This window comes from Diadema antillarum, unplaced genomic scaffold, assembly GCF_040938485.1.
Source record: "Diadema antillarum isolate AM-2024a unplaced genomic scaffold, OU_Dant_1.0 seq00001199_RagTag, whole genome shotgun sequence".
Lineage (NCBI taxonomy): Eukaryota > Metazoa > Echinodermata > Echinoidea > Diadematoida > Diadematidae > Diadema > Diadema antillarum.
The window spans coordinates 566,592-585,411 of NW_027271993.1; the positions used below are offsets into that span (position 1 = coordinate 566,592).

The 18,820-nt window shown below is 39.8% G+C and overlaps 1 protein-coding gene across 1 annotated transcript in view; it reads left to right on the forward strand.

Annotated features, from left to right (window-relative positions):
* Positions 1-247: 247 nt before the first annotated feature.
* The window catches only part of LOC139744644 (cytochrome P450 10-like), a 64,179-nt gene continuing 45,606 nt past the window's right edge, over positions 248-18,820 (forward strand). The window contains exon 1 of the mRNA XM_071655074.1: positions 248-634. The gene's annotated coding sequence lies outside the window, so the exon portion shown is untranslated. The remainder of the gene's footprint in view (positions 635-18,820) is intronic.

Genomic DNA, 18,820 nt, shown 5'->3' on the forward strand with positions numbered 1-18,820 from the left:
CTGCGGTCACTGACCCATTCGAAGAGAGCTGCCAGGCACACAAGATCTCTCCGCGGCGCGGGCCATGACCAACAGCGCCTTGTGGGCGTATACACACAGCAGCGCTGAGAGGACCTGCCGGGCTACAACCTCGCTGTATACACACCATGTACACAGGGGATGTACATTGAGGTCAATCGCTTCTTGCGGTTGCCGATGTGAGATTATTTTTTCCCCCTCATTCGCGCGTCGTTGAGTACGGTATAAAACTCGCATACGAACTCTTCGCTTCGCCAGTTTGTGCCCGTGAGTAGCTCGACACGAAGCTCCAGCAAGCAGTGGTACTCAGCTCCTATTCAGTAAATCCATACCCGGCTAGATGAATAAAGTCATCCGAGTGTCACGGCAGTGCATAGTATTTTCCCCAGGTGCATCAGGAACTATGAAATCTCTCAACGTTTTTGGCTGTCGCTAAACCGGGATCATATCTTTTGTTTTTTGCCATCTTAAAAACACAAAAGGCAAAAATATTCGTCGTGAGCTCAGTCAAGCGATCGACACCATCATCCTGTCTTCAAGGCGTCAAGGAGTGATTGCATCTCGCACCTTCTCCATCGCGTTTATTTCCACTGGATATTTCCCTGCAGTTTTAAAGGTATGGTTCAGGCACCTTTTTCTTTTCCTTTTTTTTATGCTGCTCTACCACGACTTTTGTTTACATTTGACTTTGCTATAGACTTTGAACCCTCTTCATCTTCAAGTCATTGCTAATTTTGAGTTGGTATAAAATATCGCGTTCCACATACATGTTGACCATTGTCCTTATCCCTATTGTGAATGTTTATCTGCATGGCCTGAACTCGTAGCGATTCTGCGTTATCGCGTGTGTGCTGCGTATGATAATACTATGATTTCTCGATACTTATCAGTGTAATTCCTTTTCCAATAGTGGTCTAATAGAGGCAAGCAGGTGGTATTGTTTCATTGAAAAAGTTATAAACCCGATATCAGAAATCCTCTACTCATCGAGAGGGAAAGAGTTGTTGTGTGCTGAGTGATGTTTCTATTGCAGCTTAGGGTCTGGGTAAGTTTTGTGTATTTTTGTTCGTTTGTTTATTCGTTTTTTATTGGTGTTTGTTTGTTTTGCTTTTTTCGTGACACCATTTCGTGACAACATTAAAAAAAATAATACTTTTATTTTTCTGTAGCAAACGAATGAGCGCGTCGCTTTATACCTCTTTTAGAAGGAATATTGACCCTTCAGTTACTTATCTATGATATAACAAGTCGAACGAATGCGTATACGTTTTATATATTTAAAAAAAACCACCAGATTTTGCGACATTCTCGTCATATAAATTCTTTACTGGGTTGTCCTGTATGACACCATGGTTTTCATATCCAGCGATTGCGCCACAGAAACTTTAAAAATTCGCAACTTTTAAACGGATTTCCCACAAACTTTACTGATGCGGTTTACCGATATCGCTGCATTCACTCAATCCACATCCTCTATTTGGCGGGAAATTTCCCTTCAGGGGAGAATAGTTTGAAGAGGAATTAAAATAATGAAGAAAAAATGAAAGAGAATTCAGGTGACGAGGTCTCGGGGGGAAAGACTTCTAAGAGCAATGCGATCTCATCACTTATTACTGATAATATTTGGCTCTAATAAAACTTAAGATGCTGCACACAGATGCCCTCTCATTACTGTCTGATTGTCCTCACCGAGAGATTGAAGACTGTCCTTTGGCTAATATAATTTAGTTATACACTGAGAAAGGACGAAGTGATAGGGACCAAGTGAGCGGACAACTGTGATAGCAATAAAAACATCTGAGGAGAGAAATAGCCATAACTTATATACAGCGAGGACAGCCAGAACGAGTAGGGACAGAAGACGACCTTTATGCGGAAAGAGACCCGTATTAAATAAAGACAAGTGTTATCAATTATTCATATTTTGATGGTGACTCTTTCGTAACAAACGGCAAAGATAAGTACAAAAAAAAAATTGGCGCTCCTCCTGAGAGATTCAGACCTATAGGGAGTGGATCATGAGGAAAGGAGCTTGACTCCTATCTTAATGGTACGATAATGATGATGATGATACTAATAATTAATGATGATATTGATAGTAATGATGATGATGATGATAATGATAATAATAATGAATAATAATAATTGTGAATTTATATTGCGCAATTTCTGTATTAAAGAATAGGGCCTACATACTCAAGTGCGCATAACAATATAATAATCAAAAGGAAAAAACAAAAACAAAAGCAAAAATAATCCAAACTATCCAATGCTTTCGATTGTCATCAAGGTTCAGGAACCAAGTCCCAGCAACGAAAAAAGACAAATAAGGACTCGTAATATCTCTCCCATTATAAGATGATCAACCTTCGTTCCTATTTCCGAAACCGCCGAAGTATTGGTCTCTCAGCTCTCAAGAACGTCGTTAGATGATTGTGGTATAAGGCCAGTGGACGTTAAACAATGTTGAATGTAGATACTTTGTTTCCTTCTCAGCCAAACGGTTATCCTGTTTGAATGCATGATGATTGTTTGTTTTTTCTTTTCTATTTTTGTTTTACGTGAGGCAATAATAGATGTATAATAAATATGCTGCCAGATGCGACATCAGGACCTAAATAAATTTACCAAAACTGCTTCGCAACCCTGCCTTTTCTTCGAATGACAGACTACCACCATGCCCTGTATCTGTAGTAGCTCTGATGTAGGCTCTCATGTCATGGATAGGCTGTGATTTTTTACTTTCTTACCCTTCACTTTCTCAGGCTCCCTTGGTCATGACTTCTCTTTCTCTGTCACACACACACACACACACACACACACACTAGTTTCTCTGAAATCCCACCCACGTTCATGCGAAAATAGCTATTGAGATTGTAAGAGAGAAACGCACGTGTCAAATTTGGGCTCTGATTTCTTCTGAGTAAGATGGACAGTTCTGAAAGTTTTCGGTTCTTATTCGATTTTCTTCGAGCGTTTCAGGGTCGTCCCTTAGCCCCTGGGTTTCGTTTCTCATTAGCATACAGCGACACAACCATGGAAAAGAGATTATGATACTTTTACCACACGAATTCGTCAATTTGTGCTCAAACGAGATTGATTATCTGTAGAGACCCACCCCCCCCCCCCTCCTCATGTCATGTTCTGCGAATGAATGCCAAAGCCATGTGTCGTTTGCCACATAGAGCGGAGAGTGACGCGCGCATTTTATTTTGCGATCAACAATATCATGGTAATTCTCGGCTATTTTCTCGAATAAGTCGGGAGCATGAGGCAAAGGCGGAAGCCGACTGCTTCGCCAAGTTTTATGTACTATATACTAATGTGCTAAAATTGTTCTCTGTTTTCTGTTACAGTCGATGTTTGATTTTCTGTGTCGTTTCGAGTACTGTTTGAAGTCAGGGACATTGCAACGTCTGGAAGAATACAAATGTATTCGACATGAAATGTTTCATATTATTGTCACGATGGAAGAGATGGAATGTGATCCATGAACACTGACTTCCTGCTATCCCTACACTCCTGCCAAGACGTACCTCATAATCTCGATTACAATACTTATCGCGCTCGGGAGAAAAAAAAAATAAAACGGGCCCCCAGGTAAATGAAAGCGGGAATTTTAGTGTGGGTTGTGAAAGGTGAACTATTTATCATGTGCCATTTCTGTTGGACTATTGGGATAATACAAAAATAATCCCTCAAGGCAGAATAGGAATGGAACCTCCATGTTCAATAGCACTTCGTCGTGCGTTGACTGTGAAGCGTAAGCCGTGTTGTACACCTGTGATCCCGACGAACGTGTTGACCGAACTGGCTGCACAATGGGGGTACAATAGGGCAACGCCGCACAAAACGCACCGGCACAATGTACGTTTCAAAAGACCCCCTTCCAGAGAATTTGGTGGCGGGGGGGGGGGGGGGGGGGGGTTAAGAAGCGAGGAGGGGGTTTGAGGGTGATGCATCATATTTGTACACTCTGGTTTCAAGCAACGCCCTGTTTCCCCGACACTGGAGCAAGCGACCCTTCGCCAGTTCTCTCTGGCCTGAGATGAAAGGTATTCAACAATGAGCATACTGAAGTAGCGCTGCTCTGTTATGTGAAGGAGAGGTGTGTTTGATGAATGAAATAAACTGCTCGAGGGCCAACGTCGGGATGTTGAATAGAGAAAGTATTGGCCGCCCGGAGGTATGTCAGCCAGCCGCATGTCTCATAATATCGTGGAGACATTTTGTTTTGTTGCCTTTTGCTTTGAGTTTTCTTTTCCAACTGTCTCTTTTTCCTGGTAAGGAACTGGCGCCGTTTCTACAGACAAGCATTGAAATCATATTTGTGCCCCAACGTCAATAGTGTAACATTAGTGACGATTTTCAAAGCTACTGCGTGCCTCATTTGATAACATACGGTTGTGACACATCCTTTATAGAGTTTTCCATCATTTTTCTTCCTGCTAAATCAGTCAAGAAATTAGTGAAGTTTGTGAAAAAAAGGACCACATTTGGGACTTCATAAAAATATGTCATCCCATCACTCATATTGGTATGCCGAATTCCCGTGAGAATTAAATCAGCAATAACTGTCTTAATGCAATAATTGATGTATGGCCCCGTTTCAAACGCACCCTAACAGCAATAGCAACTAGCAATGATGGCAGATCAGTAACCATGGTAACAGGCGATAATCAGTCAACAGCGGGCATAATATTTCCTTTGGGTATTTTGATCGCCTTTCTCGCATCGCTTTCATGAACGACTGACTGCCAAGTATTGAATGATGTTCATTAACCAGGGCCGAACAGGTATTCAAATAAGAGTACTCTGTAAAACAAGTAGATGTATAATATATAGCCTTTGCCGATCATTGTAAGATGTTGACGTAGTGTAAGCAACCGTGTACAGTGCACCCCAGTTTGGTTTTTGACACGCCACTTTGTCCACGTTTCACACAAGAGTTTAGTGAGCAAACTAGAGGTAAGATGCAAATTATACATTCCTGTTCTTCACGGGAGGGCGCCTTCTACGCGATAGTCATCAATAAACATTGCGCGTCATCTTCGCAGTTATCATCTCAATGTAAAATGATCTGGCCCCTTTCAAAGGAGAACTGTTGTGAATCGGTGCTGGATCTCTGTCCCTTTCATAGACTATCTCGGAACTTATTCATTAAAAAGCACAATAATGGTCTTATGAAAACTGTGCAGGAATGTGTTTACGATTGCAGGATATTTCCAGCAGAACCTCCGGATAAAAACCCCGGCTCCATACCGTTCATTAAACATCTTTTATACCTCGAACAATTCTTGGGCCCTCCTCGGAACAATATCCCCCTCTCCCTTCTCCCCCTAGGCACAATCGCTGAATTTATGGAGGAGTCCAACGAGAAACAGCACCGGTGATAAATTACTGCTCTGAATAGACTGCCAACGACAATTGTGCATGGTCGCTCCAATAAAAAGATAATTTTGATAGGTGAGCTAACCCAAGCTGAATGGACTAAAAAGAACTCGAGTGAAAATCCGCGATTGCCAAAAAGTATTGATTGATCTACCGATAATTGACTGATAAAGCGGTTGCCCTACAAATGTGAAGTAAAAGAAAGTCCAAAGTTCGTTTCATATATTCCTTTTGCACACACACACACACACACACACACACCTTACCACCCACGCACACACACAAGACACACCACACACAGCCAATCTTCAAAATTCCAGCATACCAGCGTGATACAGCGGTGTACAAAGTGAAAGATGTTAATGTGGACTAAAAAGCAATGTGAATATTAGTCACACGTCGTATTTTGTGTAACCAACTTGTGATATGTCTCGCGAATTAAAGCCACAGATTTCAAGTGCGCGGCCCTGCATTGCAAGTTTCATACTGTCATCGTATGATCATAATAATATGATCCTTTACTCCATACAAGTGCCTGTCTGACGGACGAAACACTATGAAAGCTCTCATCACCGGATACCGGGAACTGTTTGAAAAACACACACACAACACTCACAGTCTTGCGCTGTTCTGATTGCGCTTGTGAAGAGTCAGATACAGCAATTTGAGGTTACTAAAGTAGAAGTTTTAACTGGAATGATCACGTGAAGAAAGAGCAAAAACAAACAAACAAACAAAGCCCAACACATGACACGCTGGAGGACGGTCGAAACGAACATTACCTTCGTCTCCTTCTTCGCTCCCCGTCAGGTGTGTAAGTAGGTACCCCCGCGGAAAACCTTCAGCACTGCTCAAGAATTATGTTTGGCAGAAATGGAAGGTGAGGGCGCACTGTATTCACCAAGCTGTTGTCATCGCTTTCCAATCAAGGGGACGGCTTAGAGCTGGACAGAGGTTGACATTCAAGGCCATGGAGACTGAATTACGTGTTTTTGCGCCGCCCGTTGGCTGGGCCATTTTCCTTCTTTCACCGAGATCGGCCAAGTGTTGGTACCACAACGTACTGGAGATGGACCAGCGAAATCTCTGTATCGAGAATGTGAATCTATAACCCTTCGCTCGCCCCTGTACGGTCAGATGGGTATATCAATACCATCGCTTTAAGTTGTAGACTGAGCAGATTAATCACAGTCACAATTAACTGATTTTATTTCATTTCAGCATTCGATTTGAGCAGAATTTTAAATATTCATGAATCCCCAGGATGCCTCCGATGAAGAGACAATGGACATGATATGAAAAATGCAAAAGACGTAATTATCGAGGGTATGAATTACCACGAGCCACTGAATTACGCACCATCTCTTTCACCAAAGTCCCAGTTGATAACCTCACATGCCAATGATTCGCATTTGTCAGTGTCACCATACTCATTTACGGCGAAAAAAAAATCACAAAAAGAATATTGTGCAACTCGAATTACACAAATCAGACAAACACATTAGCATTAAAGCTAGAATAATTAATGAGGACTTAAAAAAAATGACAATAAACGTCTTGAAACGAGGCGACGCTGGACCGACGCTGAGATGTGGCGACGTTGGGTGACGGCATTTCGATGCTGTTGACTTCCTTAAAGGGATGGTACAGTATTGGTGGAGATGAGAATTGGGCTTTAAACTTTTTGCGAGATACCAAGAAAACACTTATGATATAGTACAGAGCATACCTTTTTAAGAGGAATTCAAAGTTTATTTGATGAAAATCGGGTTTGGAATGACTGAAACATCCAAAAACAAAGTAAAACAAAGCGATCGCACTAAAGTGTGGGTCCCACACTTTATTAGAATCGCTCATTTTTGGATATCTCAGCCATTTCAAAATCAATTTTCCGCAAATAAACGTTTAATTCCTCATAGAATTACATGCTCTTTCATATTTCATAAGAGGTTTCTCATTATCTCACCAAAAATGTTAGAAACCTGAAATTGGGTCTCAACCAAAGCTGTACGATCCCTTTAAATTACAACAAACGGTTTTTGCCCGACGAATTCGTCACCTGATTTAGGCTGATTATTGCAACAACGAAAAGCTCCGAGCCCACTTCCTGCAAATCATCGACAATATCCATTTATCCTATATTTGAAAGAGAAATGATTGTGGTTAATGTCGCTGGGTATAAGCTGGGTTTATCCGAATATAAAAAAAAATCACTTTTGTGACGCCTAGCAATTTTTGTCCAATCAGCAACTGGTGTCTCCCAATCAACCTGTAATTCTCACCTTCCATAAACTGCAAAAACACGGTCAAGCTGTTCAAAAGGTCCTATATCGTGCCCTCGGAGTACAAAGTTACTATTAAAGGTTTGTCGCGGAAGCCATTTTTTACTTTGCTTACTCAGCGGAAAATACTGGATTTGTGCCCCGGCGTATTCATAGGCGATAAGAAATATGAGCAAAAAAAGATCTCACGTGCGAAAAATTGCCGCATAAGGCAAACGTTGTACCTGCGATTGTTTTCTAGAGTCGTTATCACTCTGCATGTCCTTTCTCCCTCGTTTAATCAGAAGAGAAGAAATAATAAGCTCAAAGGGCATCGCAGTCAAAGAGAGTAATCGCGTCATATTAATTCGTCTGCTCGGGCCAAAGGAAAAAGGAACACTTCTATAGGACGAATGGCGTATATACCTTGTTCTGTCAGTTTCTTCCTTTTATGAGAGTGAGTGGTTACTGCGTACAAAGTGACCGGAGCCCAAATTTTGTGACAGTCGCGATGGCGTCGTTTTGATCTGCTGTTTTGTCCATTGCTTGCTTGGTACAATTACCCTTGTCCAGCACGGCGACACATGCATTCTGTTGAGAATTATAGAAATGATTGATTCTTACAAGCTATTGCATAAACATATTTTGATATTTACGAATAAAATTTTACCGTTCTATCCACTTGATACTGTTAAACTAATCGGGAAACTTCAGGAGAGTGAAGGATTGGACATGCCATATGATAGCCAATACTTGTTAGGAGAAACGTGGAGCGCTATACGTAGCTGGATTTTATGGATTGCAATATTTCATTTCGAATACGAAGCGAAAACGTAATGTTCCAGAACCACGTCAAAAAGTGATTAAGTGCGGTATGAGCTAGATCTGATTCGAAAAACGTCCGTGTAGGTGGGCAACGTTGAAGCCGTTAGCCGGGATTGCATGGGCAGCATGGTGCACGATTATGATTAAGCCGTGATGTATGGGTATATTCATGAGTGGTGGTTCTCAGTGTGATTATTGTAAGCGACGCTTTGATGCGTTGATGTGTTGATGCGCGCATCCGCAGCGATAAATGTGAACGGGAAGTTTTCTTTAGCTATCGTTTCTCCCCACACCGTTCCCGTGCTAACTCTTCGATGTGAACGGAAACGAATCTGTGGGGCATGAGGAGCGTTGGGCGCAACCACAAGCATGCAGCAGGCCTACTTTGAGGAGAGGACATGGCGGGCGGGCGATGGTTTGGCCCGAAAAATGGATCATGCACCCTTCCACTTGACCTTCCACCTGTTCCTATCCATTTTTGCTTTGCAAAGAGACACCTGCACGCTCTCAAGTTACAAATCATCGCATCGCTTCTCCCCGAACGCTCACGTACATTTCATTCAAAAAGTAGAAAATGTAGTCGATGTTTTCCCAACTTAACTTTGATTACAGGCTATGAAACAGTTGATAACGACTATGTCAAGGTGAAAATGACAAGCAGGTTTTTATGGTTACTATCTATAAAAATAATTTTCGACTGGGAGAGCTTCCTTGATAGTCATATGGCAAGGTAAGGATGTCAGGCTTTTCCCTAACGAGCCCCATGACAGCTTATACCTCTCGTGACCGCCATCTTAAATTCCCCTGGACATTGCTGCCGATATGTGACCGGAAGAGGCGACAGTGAGGTGTATCATGAATCATGATTCAGAATGTCATCATCATGACCATCGATACAACTTTTTCACACTGTCATACACACACAAAAGAAAAACTAAATTTGTCGTCAAGTGGAGTGCTATGACTATAGTAAATATCATCAGCAAAGTGCTGTGACTGAACCACAACATCTGCAACAACAGCAACAAAAAAAAAATCAAGATAGATATTCAATGAAATCGTAGTAGGATACCATCACACCTTGTTAATGTTACCTGTCTGAAAGGTCCTTTGTAGCAGAATATGGCTTGATAACGCAACTTCTTACGAAAGTACGTGTAGGCCGTAGACATGTACTGTAGTATACTCTGAGGTACAGGCATACTTGAATGAGAACATATATTTTTCCCAGCAGAAAGTTTGACAAAAAAAAATGATGCAGTGCTCGCAAGCGCGCGGGCGCGCAAGAAGTGTCATGCTTATAAAACAATATACAAATAGTGCATGCTCTATGATGCACTATTATACAAATGATGCACAGGATAGAGTGCGTGTTAATCCTGTGCATCATTTGTTTTATAAAATGGGTCGAAAATTCGAAAACTAACAGTAGTATGAACATGTACCTGTTCGACCCCCAAAATCCTCCCAATCCTCCCGATCGATGGGAGGATTGGTATTACGTAATAGTGTGTCATTGAGAACAATAGATGAGGGTACAATGCAAATATGTGACAGATTGCGCAATGGGTGTTCTATAGTGAATGGTATATGTGGGGAAATATGATTTTTATGAGTGTTATCTTTGTTTCGCTTCGATTGTTCTGGTAATTGGTCTTTATGGGTTTTTCTATTTCTCTGGTTTGCAGAGATTCCAAAGACAATGTGTATACAACATGAGTAATATAAACAAAACTTCTTTTTTTTTTCTTTTGTACACGTGATTGCTCTTTCAATAGACTGATAGACCCGAATCATAGATCTACAGAAGGCAGATTCATTCATTGTTAGTCTGTTGTACGAGGACAAGGATGCGTTCTTTGAATGATTATAGGTCTCATAGACTGTATACGTGTAGGTGTTGATATGATATTGTTGGGGTATTGCAATGGTCTTGTATAGGTAAAAAGAAATGTTTCGTTCGTTACTATAGTTACAGGGCACACCTTTCATACCGTTAAACCATTTTTTTCCACCATGACTCGCATTTGTACTTTTTTTTTTAATTTACGTTGAATCTACAGTCATCATCATCATCACAATTGTCATTTTGCACTTATTATATATTATATATATATATATATATATATGCCAGGGTCTCAGAGATTGACTTAACCAGTGTAGACAAATGCGCAAAGATAAGAAATCTACTTGATATGTTGTTTCTTTGGGTATAACACTCTAGACTGAATGTTCGAACAATTGTTTCGCTTCAGTGGTATAGCCCGTTATACGCCTTAATTCTTGTCAGAAATCATGAATTAACTTACGAATGGAGTGTCGTCGAAAAATATCATAAAGCTTGAATTGAGAAGAATATCTTGTGAGGTATGTTTTAGGGCTATATAAATAAAGAAATATATATAGCAGCAGCAGCATCAGGAGAAGCTATGGCTAAAACAGTAGAAACGGAAGAAAATGTATTAAGACAGATAACACACTTCATTACCTGTAAAGAACACTAAAAAAAAAAATTAACTTTGCCCAAGTGGATTTTTTTCCCGAATGTTTGTTCGTTACCGAGCTAGTCTATAGACTCATTAAAATAAAATTACTACAAGCCGCTTTCAAATCCATAGCATCTTATAACCAACTTTATTTTGCTTTTAGTAGTATAACTCGTTTTGAGTCAATTTGCGTATCAATACTTGAATACGTATATTATTATCGTGGCGGTTTAAGGCTGGCAATTCGGCATGCTGTTCAGAAGATTTCGTATCACCACGACAACATCAAACAGTTGATGGATGCGTGATAATCGTTGATTGACACAAGTATGGTCATGTTATATCCCCATATTTAAGAATGAACGTGTCGGTTTCCCCTTCATCAGTGTTTGGTCAGTCGTTTATTTGTTTACATCATCACCATGGCAACAACAAATACACGCAAAAAATGGTCACTTGCTATCGATACGTGATATTATCGTGGTGGTTCTATGGGTCTTGCTGTTCGTGACAATCGTTGCTCGACACAAGCATGGTTTATTTTCATATTATAACCATTTTAAAGAATGAAAGTGTCGGTTTTGTAATGGTCAGTCGTTTATTTGTTAACATTATCGCCATGGCAACAACAAATACACGCAAAAATGATCACTCATTGTACACGTGTTATTATCGTGATGGTTTAAGACTATTATGATTGTGTTGTTTGTGACGAGCTGGACACAAAACTTCATTTAGTTAAACGTTGTCACCGTGATAATTATCCTGAGGAACATGGTTTCCCTTGCGGCCTATGGTCAGTTGTTGTTGTTGTTTGTTTACATTATCGCCATGGGAACAACAAATAAACGCAAAAATGATCACTCCTTGTACACGTGTTATTATCGTGATGGTTTAAGACTATCATGATTGTGTTGTTTCTGACGAGCTTGACACAAACTTCATGTAGTTATACGTTGTCATATAATTATCCTGAGGAATATGGTTTCCCTTGCGGCCTATGGTCAGTTGTTGTTGTTTGTTTACATTATCGCCATGACAACAGCAAATACACGCAAAAATGGTCACTTGCGCATTGCATACGTGACATTAGTTTAAGATTTTGGTCGTATTGTTCATGAAAATCGTTGATCTTCACATGAGTGGTTTATTCATATTGCCGTTTTAAAGAACCAAAATTTCCGGGGTTTTCTTTCTTTTTTTTTTTCTTCTTGTGATAGGGTCTACTGTCAGTCGTTTATTTGTTTACGTTATTGCTATGGTAACAGTAAATACACACCATTGTCAAACGCAAAACGGTTTTATGGGATTGTCGAAAAAACACATACAGTGCTTACTATGTAAGCATTCATGCTCCAAAGAGGACGCGTGGTCATTTTTGAGTTATCGAAGTATGATTTATTTATTTCATCATCGTATTTAAACACGTAGTTCCTACGTCAAAGCACGGTCTTTGACAATTTACTCTTCTTATACATGTACCCGTTCGCACCCCGTGGAGCAGTGGAGCTGTGGAGCGGTGGAGCTCCACAGCTAATGAATATTAATGAGCTCATGAATAGTAATGATCATGAATATGTATGAATATGTATTTATGTAAATGTACATGCATTATGTATGAGTGTGAGATATAATAGTCTGTGAATAGGAGTGGCAATAGCAATAGTGAATCGTGGAGCAGTGGAGCTCTCTGACCTAGCATATCATATTAGTGAGCTTAAGCCATGAATATGTATGATTATGCATTTATGTTAACATTGTATAAACTATGCGTACGCTGTGGAGCTATGGAGCTGTGGAGTTGTGGAGCGGGAGTGACTCTCTCGCAACATGGCTAGTGTGGAGTGTATGTTGTGGAGTCTATCATTTTTGCACGTAAGTTGATGCGAATATAATTATCGTCAAAGTTATTAATTCTAGGTAAACAGACATTAAAAAAAAAAGAAATTTGCATGCGTTACATGCACAGATTTAAAACAGCGAAATGACGAAATGACGAAATGACGAAATGACGAAATGACGAAATGACGAAATGACGAAAAGACCGTCATATTGTACATATATCCACCACTTCGACGTTTCGTCGATTCGTCATTTTGTCATTTCGTCATTTCGTCATTTCGTCATTTCGTCATTTCGCTGTTTTAAATCTGTGCATGTAACGCATGCAAATTTCTTTTTTTTTTTTAATGTCTGTTTACCTAGAATTAATAACTTTGACGATAATTATATTCGCATCAACTTACGTGCAAAAATGATAGACTCCACAACATACACTCCACACTAGCCATGTTGCGAGAGAGTCACTCCCGCTCCACAACTCCACAGCTCCATAGCTCCACAGCGTACGCATAGTTTATACAATGTTAACATAAATGCATAATCATACATATTCATGGCTTAAGCTCACTAATATGATATGCTAGGTCAGAGAGCTCCACTGCTCCACAATTCACTATTGCTATTGCCACTCCTATTCACAGACTATTATATCTCACACTCATACATAATGCATGTACATTTACATAAATACATATTCATACATATTCATGATCATTACTATTCATGAGCTCATTAATATTCATTAGCTGTGGAGCTCCACCGCTCCACAGCTCCACTGCTCCACGGGGTGCGAACGGGTACATGTATAAGAAGAGTAAATTGTCAAAGACCGTGCTTTGACGTAGGAACTACGTGTTTAAATACGATGATGAAATAAATAAATCATACTTCGATAACTCAAAAATGACCACGCGTCCTCTTTGGAGCATGAATGCTTACATAGTAAGCACTGTATGTGTTTTTTCGACAATCCCATAAAACCGTTTTGCGTTTGACAATGGTGTGTATTTACTGTTACCATAGCAATAACGTAAACAAATAAACGACTGACAGTAGACCCTATCACAAGAAGAAAAAAAAAAAGAAAGAAAACCCCGGAAATTTTGGTTCTTTAAAACGGCAATATGAATAAACCACTCATGTGAAGATCAACGATTTTCATGAACAATACGACCAAAATCTTAAACTAATGTCACGTATGCAATGCGCAAGTGACCATTTTTGCGTGTATTTGCTGTTGTCATGGCGATAATGTAAACAAACAACAACAACTGACCATAGGCCGCAAGGGAAACCATATTCCTCAGGATAATTATATGACAACGTATAACTACATGAAGTTTGTGTCAAGCTCGTCAGAAACAACACAATCATGATAGTCTTAAACCATCACGATAATAACACGTGTACAAGGAGTGATCATTTTTGCGTTTATTTGTTGTTCCCATGGCGATAATGTAAACAAACAACAACAACAACTGACCATAGGCCGCAAGGGAAACCATGTTCCTCAGGATAATTATCACGGTGACAACGTTTAACTAAATGAAGTTTTGTGTCCAGCTCGTCACAAACAACACAATCATAATAGTCTTAAACCATCACGATAATAACACGTGTACAATGAGTGATCATTTTTGCGTGTATTTGTTGTTGCCATGGCGATAATGTTAACAAATAAACGACTGACCATTACAAAACCGACACTTTCATTCTTTAAAATGGTTATAATATGAAAATAAACCATGCTTGTGTCGAGCAACGATTGTCACGAACAGCAAGACCCATAGAACCACCACGATAATATCACGTATCGATAGCAAGTGACCATTTTTTGCGTGTATTTGTTGTTGCCATGGTGATGATGTAAACAAATAAACGACTGACCAAACACTGATGAAGGGGAAACCGACACGTTCATTCTTAAATATGGGGATATAACATGACCATACTTGTGTCAATCAACGATTATCACGCATCCATCAACTGTTTGATGTTGTCGTGGTGATACGAAATCTTCTGAACAGCATGCCGAATTGCCAGCCTTAAACCGCCACGATAATAATATACGTATTCAAGTATTGATACGCAAATTGACTCAAAACGAGTTATACTACTAAAAGCAAAATAAAGTTGGTTATAAGATGCTATGGATTTGAAAGCGGCTTGTAGTAATTTTATTTTAATGAGTCTATAGACTAGCTCGGTAACGAACAAACATTCGGGAAAAAAATCCACTTGGGCAAAGTTAATTTTTTTTTTTAGTGTTCTTTACAGGTAATGAAGTGTGTTATCTGTCTTAATACATTTTCTTCCGTTTCTACTGTTTTAGCCATAGCTTCTCCTGATGCTGCTGCTGCTATATATATTTCTTTATTTATATAGCCCTAAAACATACCTCACAAGATATTCTTCTCAATTCAAGCTTTATGATATTTTTCGACGACACTCCATTCGTAAGTTAATTCATGATTTCTGACAAGAATTAAGGCGTATAACGGGCTATACCACTGAAGCGAAACAATTGTTCGAACATTCAGTCTAGAGTGTTATACCCAAAGAAACAACATATCAAGTAGATTTCTTATCTTTGCGCATTTGTCTACACTGGTTAAGTCAATCTCTGAGACCCTGGCATATATATATATATATATATATATATATATAATATATAATAAGTGCAAAATGACAATTGTGATGATGATGATGACTGTAGATTCAACGTAAATTAAAAAAAAAAGTACAAATGCGAGTCATGGTGGAAAAAAATGGTTTAACGGTATGAAAGGTGTGCCCTGTAACTATAGTAACGAACGAAACATTTCTTTTTACCTATACAAGACCATTGCAATACCCCAACAATATCATATCAACACCTACACGTATACAGTCTATGAGACCTATAATCATTCAAAGAACGCATCCTTGTCCTCGTACAACAGACTAACAATGAATGAATCTGCCTTCTGTAGATCTATGATTCGGGTCTATCAGTCTATTGAAAGAGCAATCACGTGTACAAAAGAAAAAAAAAGAAGTTTTGTTTATATTACTCATGTTGTATACACATTGTCTTTGGAATCTCTGCAAACCAGAGAAATAGAAAAACCCATAAAGACCAATTACCAGAACAATCGAAGCGAAACAAAGATAACACTCATAAAAATCATATTTCCCCACATATACCATTCACTATAGAACACCCATTGCGCAATCTGTCACATATTTGCATTGTACCCTCATCTATTGTTCTCAATGACACACTATTACGTAATACCAATCCTCCCATCGATCGGGAGGATTGGGAGGATTTTGGGGGTCGAACAGGTACATGTTCATACTACTACTAACATCATTTTTCAGCGTTTTTCACGTACCTTTGTGGGTCAAGACGTCCGAAGATGTTCGTCCCAAACTTTTACGCACGTCGCACTCGCGGAAGTCCCGCACATACAGTATAAGTATAATGGGGGGTTGGGTTTCCGGACACCCGCATGAAAACTTACTTATTTTACATAGAATATGCACCCTTTACCTTAAAGACTTGATATAGACTCCTCATATAGGCCTACTAGACAACATAATGTGAAAACGGCGTGAGAATTAACCTGCTAAATCGTTGGATTTGCTCTTCAAAGTGGCCGGCCGGCCGGCAGCCCGAACTAGAAGTTGTTTACAGGATTGACAGCGCGTACGCGTATGCATGCAATTCATCAAAGGAGCCGCCGCGCGCACAGATGATCGGCAATCTAGCATAGGATTACAGGCAGTGCAGTTGTACTGAAGTAAAGGAAGGAGGTGTGTCTCATTTCAGCGCTTCCTATTGGCTACATTCTTGAACCCATTTTATAAACTGGATTAGAGAACGACAAATACTAAATTATCCCGAGTGCTGTTTTGTTTCACCGAGGCCGCAGGCCGAGGTGAATAGAACTGCACGAGGGATAATTTAGTATTTGGAGCTCTATAGTCCAGTACTGGTGCATCAATAGAACATGCACTAATTGTTATAGTAAATAGGTCCCTCGATCCACATGTATTTTCCGTAGGTCTAGGCCCTATAATTTTAATCTAACAAGACTCACCGTACCGCCGGCACTGCACCAACCTACTGTAGTTTACGTACACAGCGCGTGACGCTAGTACAGCCGCGTATGCGTATTGTATACATCACAGAGCAGACTCGCGTATAAACTCCTACATTCTGCGTCCAGTGCTCTACGCGCGCATACGTTACATGCTTGGCCCTACGTCCCTCCCTGCGCGAATCTCTTCGTATATAAAGCGTAGGCACGCACTGTAAGCGTTCGGTATAGTGGCACGGTCGTGCCACTATACCGGAATTTTTGCACAATCACGTGATACTATCCAACCAATCACAACGCAAATTTCACTCTACCTATTTACTATACTAAAATAGATAATGGCAGTGAAGTGTTCACGATCCAATCCTTCCTCCCCCATGCCCCCTCTATGGCTTCCCCCGCCTCTACTGTTCCCCAAGAGTATTGTAGCTACTGGAGCCAGTTTGGTTGTTGAAAGGACAGTGAGGGTGATAGATAGGATTCACGGGAACGGCACGCAATGGCGCCCAGTTATCCAGGGGGTATGTGAGGTATCTGGTGTCCGTCTGAAACGGATACTCAACGCGGTTATATAATCTTTGTACGGTGACCGGGCAAGAGTTCAACTATAGTGTATGGCCTATAAGTATGAATTCATTTGAAGGTATGTTATACCATGCTACAATACACGAGAAATCATTAATGTTTTAACATATACTGATTTATTCTTCTGCCGGCAATTTGTATACTTTTGACCTACCACGACTTTATAAATAAAGATAGAAATATGAATATAATAGATACACATAATTAACTTATTGACACTTTATCACGCCGTTTGTCTAATTTCTTTCATTGATTTCCATAACGCGTAAATTGTATTAATAGTAAGCCTAATTAAAGACACGGATATTCATAATAGATTAATGGTCTTTCTTGTATCTATTTTTCATGTACAATGAAAATTCTGTCAAAATGAAGGAATTGAAATAAGTACGAAATGAGATGATTTTCTTTTCCGCAAAGGAAACCTGAACGTCCTCCCCATACAAATAAAACGACGATGGCACAAGAATGAATATTCCTCACTTTTTTTCATCAAATCGCTAGATAAATAATACATATCACTGTCATGTTGCCTTCCGGCTGTGACTGTTGCAAAATGAGATATGGATCATGATTGACATTTAATTTTTCAGTACACAGCAAAACTGTTTTTTAAATCAGATATTCCAATCGAGCTAATTGATATCCTATTAAGTGTCACCATTTCTGGCTTACGATGAAATTACCCCAATTATCTTTTACCTCACGGATGGCGGAAAGGATGATTAAAGCATTAAGCACATGACTTTTTGTAGCGTTTCAGTTTAGCAAAGACGGAAAAAAATAAACCAGGATTTCTCTAGTAAGAATGATAAAGAAAATCGAAATAAAAAAAAATTTACCATTGACGGCAAGGATATCCAACAACTATTATAGCCGCTGATATCGTTCAACCTGTTCAAACGCAACGTGTGATATCATTGTCAACTCAATAAAAAAGTGCAGGGCCGTTTGGTCCTATATTACGTGCAGACGCTGATAGAGAAACGCGCACAGGATCTTCCGAATTTAAGACAGGAAGTGTTACTGGTGTAGGGAAGGACTTTTGATTTTGGAATTGGAAGGGGTAGTGAAAGGTAGGTTCCATTTCGAAGTCTATGCAGGTTTTCCTCTCATGTAGTTTATTACCAATCCGTCTAATTTGGAGGGATGACGAGGGGAGTACGGCTATAAAAGCGTTCGCCAAGATTTCGGCACAAGTTTATTTTTAACGCCATATCGTTCAGTCCAATCAAAGACCGAATTATGTATTTCAGTTTGTAACGCCGTGGTCGCGTGTTTCCGTAGAAGGTATTTACCCAAGATCGAGACTGCTCTCGTCTCGGTG